This window comes from Symphodus melops (assembly GCF_947650265.1).
Source record: "Symphodus melops genome assembly, chromosome: 1".
NCBI lineage: Eukaryota > Metazoa > Chordata > Actinopteri > Labriformes > Labridae > Symphodus > Symphodus melops.
In genome coordinates this window covers 32,735,910-32,741,909 of record NC_136691.1, presented here as the reverse complement: position 1 = coordinate 32,741,909, position 6,000 = coordinate 32,735,910, and positions in this window count along the sequence as shown.

Below are 6,000 nucleotides of genomic sequence, written 5' to 3'. Positions count from 1 at the left end.
ATCCCCGAGAACAAACCTAGGAGAGTCAGGAGAGGCAATCTCAAGCTTGTGGACGCAAGACGCAACGGCCTCCGCCGCGCGCATCACATTACCCGATGGAGGGATGTACACGAGCACAAGCGCAAGCTGACCAAACTCACGGGGAAGGTATTTGGGTCTGAAAGTTAGTGCAAGCAGTTCCACATCAGCTGTGCAGCTGGAGTCTATGACAGTGGCCGTCCTACTCCATGCCTGATTGACATACACACAGACCCCGCCCCCATGCTTCTTCCGACTACTCACAGTGTCCCGGTCCAAGCGAAAGGGAGACCCAAAGCCGCTGAGGGAGAGCTGTGAGTCCAGGATGGTGCTGTCAAGCCAGGTCTCCGTGACGCAGATCAGACTCACGTCCTTATATGCCCACTGACATGAGATGTTGACATGTAGCTCGTCCAGTTTGTTGCGGAGTGACCGGACATTGGCGAGCAGGATAGATGGTAGTGGTGGGCTCTTGGATGTACGGGAGAGATCCTTTAGCCTCTGCCTAGCGCCTCCCCTCCTTCCCCGCTTCCTCCTCTGGGCAGTCCCGCTGCCAGCTCCGCGTTGGCCCGGTAGAATCTCGGTCCAGTTTTGTAGACCCGCTGGAACTGGGTAGTTCACATCCCGCAAAAATAACAGCTCCTCCCGGCTGTACCGCAATGTTTGACTTCCACGATTGGCTTCAAACGCGAGCAGGGGACCCACAGTGAACCAGGTTAGCAGAAGCAGCGCAGGTACCCACTTCCTCATTGTGACAGGTAGCACAAAGTTTGAAAAAAAAAAAAGAAATAATAGAGGTGATGGAAGTTCGATCATGCACCGTTCAGTTTCTGATGATCAAGCGTACATTCAGGAACAGAATACCAATCAGAATCATACGATTAGACGACAGGATTCGCAGCTTTGCAACAAGCAAACAAACAAACAAACAGCACTCAGGACGCTCCTCCGCCTGTCGCCATCACAGCGCCATATGTTTCACAGGTGTGTGAGTACAGAAAGTATGCAGTATTACAGTACAATGTCAAATGTTAGGATACAACATGCATTCAGTGTGCTTATGTCTGCACATTCGCTGGTCTCCCTCACTACTCTGTTTATCAAGCACGATGAACTTCTTCTCTTGTTCGATCTGTCTGGATCGACTGAAGAATCCGGTGACTGTTCCCTGTGGACACAGCTACTGCATGAACTGTATTAAAACCCACTGGGAAAAAGAGAAGAAGAAAAACTGTAGCTGTCTTCAGTGTAGGCAGACCTTCCCAGTGAGACCTGCCTGTTGAAAAACACTATGTTGGCAGTTTTAGTGGAGGAGCTGAAGAAGTCTGGACTTAGAACTGCTCCTTCTGATCACTGCTATGCTGGACCCGAGGATGTGGCCTGTGATTTCTGCACCAAGAGAAAACTGAAAGCTCAAAAGTACTGTCTCCAATGTTTGGCTTCTTACTGTGAGAAACACCTGCAGCCTCATTACAAATCATCCAGATTTGAAAAACACAAGCTGGTGGAGCCCTCCACGAAGCTCCAGGAAAACATCTGCTCTCGTCATGATGAGGTGATGAAGATGTTCTGCCGCACTGTTCAGCAGTCCATCTGTTTTCTCTGCTCTGTGGAGGAACATAAAGGCCACAACACAGACTCAGCTGCAGCAGAGAGGACCGAGAAGCAGAGAGAGCTGGAGGTGAGTCAACAAAACATCCAACAGAGGATCCAGGACAGAAAGAAACAGGAGGTAAAGGTTATTAATGGCTCTGCTGATAAAGCAGTGGAGGGCAGTAAGAAGATCTTCACTCAGCTCATTTGTCTCATGGAGAAAAGACGCTCTGATGTGAAGCAGAAGGTCAGATCCCAGCAGCAAACTGAAGTGAGTCGATACCACAGGTCTCATCAGAGAATTCTTGTACATTTGATCACAGAGCGTGACATGTATGTTCCACATTTCGTCAGATGAAATGACAGAAGTGGAAATAAATTATTCCACTTTTATCTCGGGATAGAAAAGATTTTAGCCGCAGTTCAAACTGCTCCAACATTCATTTCAGTGTGCTTATATCTGCTGGTCACCCTCACTGCTTTGTTTATTGAAAAAATATGTATTAGCTGAGTCTTTAACATAGTTCCGCCAAGAGTCGTTACGACACCCTGACGTCTGTGGGTCATTGGAGTCACATGTTCTAATGTCCTTGAGGTGGACCAACTTCTTCCTCAGCTTGTTGGAGGTGAGAGATGACCTAGACTCCCTCATCTCCCTAGCTATAAAGATTGATAATCGTCTCAGGGAGAGGCGTAAGGTGAGAACCAGCTACCTGAAGTCCACCCTGACCTCCTATCAGTCATCACCTCCACCCCAGAAGGCCCATCCCACACTGCCATCTGTACCCACCCATCTGGCTTCTGTTGCAGCTAAGGGTCTACCTACAGAGGAGCCCATTGAACTTGGCATGGCCCATCTGACCCCCACTGAGCATCTCAGGTGCATAAGGGCTGGTGAGTGCCTTTACTGTGGTCAGGGCGGCCATTTTCATGCAACTTGTTCTCTTTGGCCAAAAGGGAGGGCTCCAGTAGAGGTGGGAGTACTGGTGAGTCAAACCACTTCCTCTCCTTTACCACGTATGCAATTTCAATCCATGGTTTGTTGGAATCAGGAAACATTTTCTGTGGTTGCTCTTGTTGATTCTGGTGTTGATGTAAATTTTGCTACACAGGTTGGAATACTCAAGGATTTTTTTGGTTTCCCCTGTAGATGCTAACACGTTGGATGGGAGGCTATTAGCTCGAGTTACCTTTCAGACTGTCCCAGTTCAGTTTATCATCAGTGGAAACCATAGTGAGAGCATCTGATTCCACCTGATCACCTCCCTAGTGTACTGGTCATCCTTGGACAGCCCTGTCTCAGACTGCACAACCCTCACATTGACTAGAAGGCTGGAAATGTAGTAAGTTGAGCTCTTTTTGCCATTCATCATGTTTGCAATCTGCTATCCCACCCTCTGGGGGAGCTCATGCACCATCTGTCCAGACCTCTCCAATTTTCCCCCTGAATGTCATGATTTAAGCGAAGCCTTCAGTAAGGAACATGCACTTTCTCTGCCACCTCATCGCCCTTATGACTGTGCAATTGAGTTACTTCCTGAATCTCCATTTCCTACCAGTAGGCTCTATAACCTGTCCAGACCCGAGCGTGAGTCTATGGAGAAGTACGTCAACAACTCTCTCGCTGCAGGCATAGTTCGGCCTTCTTCCTCCCCAGTTGGTGCAGGCTTCTTTTTGTTAATAAGAAGGATCACACCCCACTCCCTCGTATTGATTACAGAGGTCTAAACAATATAACTGTGAAGAACAAGTATCCTCCACCCCTCGTCACCTCTGCTTTTGAGCCTATGCAGGGCACCGCCATCTGGTCCCTGTTTTTTGGACGGTTCAGGTTTACCATCATCTACCGTCCAGAAATATTAAATCTGATGCTCTCTCTCGGCAGTTTCTCACAGAAAAAGGAATTTTGAGGCCTGAAACCATCCTCCCTCCATCCTGTATTGTGGCTGTCGTTACCTGGGAAATTGAGACCAAGATCAGAGAGGCACAGCGTACACAACCTGACCCAGGTACTTGGCCCGCTAACCGCCTTTTTGTGTCCGACGTTATCCAGTGGAGACATGCCTCCCATTTAGTTTGTCATCCTGGAGTGGGCCGGACCCTCACCTTCCTCAAGTGACACCATAGTTTACCATTTTTCAAAAGCTGTCCACTTCATACCTCTACCTAAACTCCCCTCTGCTATAGAGACTGCAGACATTGTGGTTCAGCAGGTGTTCAGGCTGCATGGCATTCCTTTGGGCATTGTGTCTGACTGGGGACCCCAGTATACCTCTCAGGTATGGCATGCCTTCTGCTGTACATTGGGGCCTCAATGAGTTTAAGCTCTAGTTTTCACCCACAGACAAATGGACAGTGTGAGAGACTTAATCAGGACCTTGAGGCTGCCCTCTGTTGTGTCTCTGCCAAGAATCCTGCCTTCTGGAGTGACCATATTGCATGGATTGAATACCCCCACAACTCATTGACCAGCTCAGCCACTGGTAGGTCACCATCTGAAGTGGTGTTGGGTTATCAGCCTCCTTTGTCCCCTGTGCAGGAGGATGATGTGTCAGTTCCTTCTGTCCAAACTTTGCTTCGTTGATATCGCAAGGTCTGGAGTGACACCAGGGTCACCCTCAGAAAGCTTTTGCCAAGGTTTATGGGCCCATATGAAATTGCCTCTGTGATTCACCCCAGACTGCCCAGATTGAGACTGCCAAGGTCCCTGAGGTCCTTGATCATTAGTGTACTAATTATCCACAGAGACTTACATTTCTAACTCTGTTCAGTTTGGTTTCTTAGTGTGCTTGTGTTTCCTTGTTGTTAAAGGTAATATAAAACGTGAGGGTGACCAGCAGATATAAACACACTTAATTGAATGTTGGAGCAGTTTGGACTGCGGCTAAAATCTGTTCTATCCCGAGATCAAAGTTGTAGCAGTCAGGGTGCAGAGGCAACCTGCTGCACAGCAGAGGGAAAAGGGGCGTGTCATTGAAGGGAAAGAAATTAGGAGTGATTGCACCTGGGAAAGGTGTGAGAGTGGAAAGAGGAAAAAAGGGGCGTGTCATTGGAGGGAAGAAGATTTTGGAGTGATTGCACCTGGGAGAAGTGGGAAACAAAAGGAGACAGACAGTGGAGAAGAGAGGAGAAAGGTGAAAAGGAGGTAAAGCCCTTTAATGTTTATGGAGGTGCTGAACTTTTTGAGTGTTTTTCCTGGGTTCTCCGGATTTTTAAAACACTGTGGGACCTACTGGGAAAGGAGTGAGCAGGGATCTGCATGATCCAGTCGGCCTGAAACAATGCATGTTGGAATGACTGGGAGAAGACGACTGTAAAATCAACCTCTCTACTCGAAAAAAACCCGGGACAGGTGATATTTTCCCCCCCACCTCTCTCCTACCTAATCTCCAGACTTCCCCTGTTTCCCAAACCAGGCCCCTTCCTTTTCCCCACTATCAGATACTCACTTCCCCACACACACACACTCCCCCACACACACGCACTCAGCTCTCAAGCCCCTTTTGCTTCTTTAATGTATTTTTCATTTTTTTGAACGGACCTACAATTTTTGACTGTTTTTTGAGGGTTATAAAACCCCACAGTGTTGGGACATTTTTTGTTATGTTGTGTTTTAAGAAGTTACCCAAAGAATTAAATGTTTGTTGTCCTGAATTTGTGTTCAATATATGGATTTATATGATTTAATTTTGCTTCGTAGTGTGCTTTGATTTACTCTCATACCATGTATTGACGGACTTAGTGGTCTGTCTGGCGCCCAATTTAATACCCCCCTAAGTTACGCTACAGAAATGGCGCCCAATGTGGGGCACGACTGCTATTAATGATGATTTACTTTTCCTTTTGTATGTGTGACCTCGTTCATATTTCCCTTTTGAAATACAATCATGATAATGTCTCTGATTAACTGCTGGTTTTGCATATAATGTGGGGTTTGGGGAATTTAATCAAGCTTTGAAAGGTGTGTTTTCCAGGGATATGCATTGAGGTACTGTACTGCTTTATGGGGTAAATAATGGCTGAACTTAATCAGTCTGCACTTCTTCATGGTACGGTTTCTTTTGATATAGAGACACCTGAAGCACCTAATATTCATACTCCCTTAAACCTACAAGCACCAAATCAAACATATTTTCAAACCCCTGCCCAAGTTTTCCTGCCCAAAGCATTACCAAAGGTACAGTTTTCTCCTTTTCCTCCACCAGAGCAACTCAATACTTCAGTTCAATCCTTGGTTTGGGAGCATGAAACAGTGCTTCCTCAAAATCCACAATACTGGACTGCTCCACCACCAGCAGAGGGTAGAGAAGAGACCCTCCTATCTTCATCTTCTGGTTCAATGTCTCATTGTGGCTTACCTGGGGAGCTCGAAACACCTGCAAAAGGATG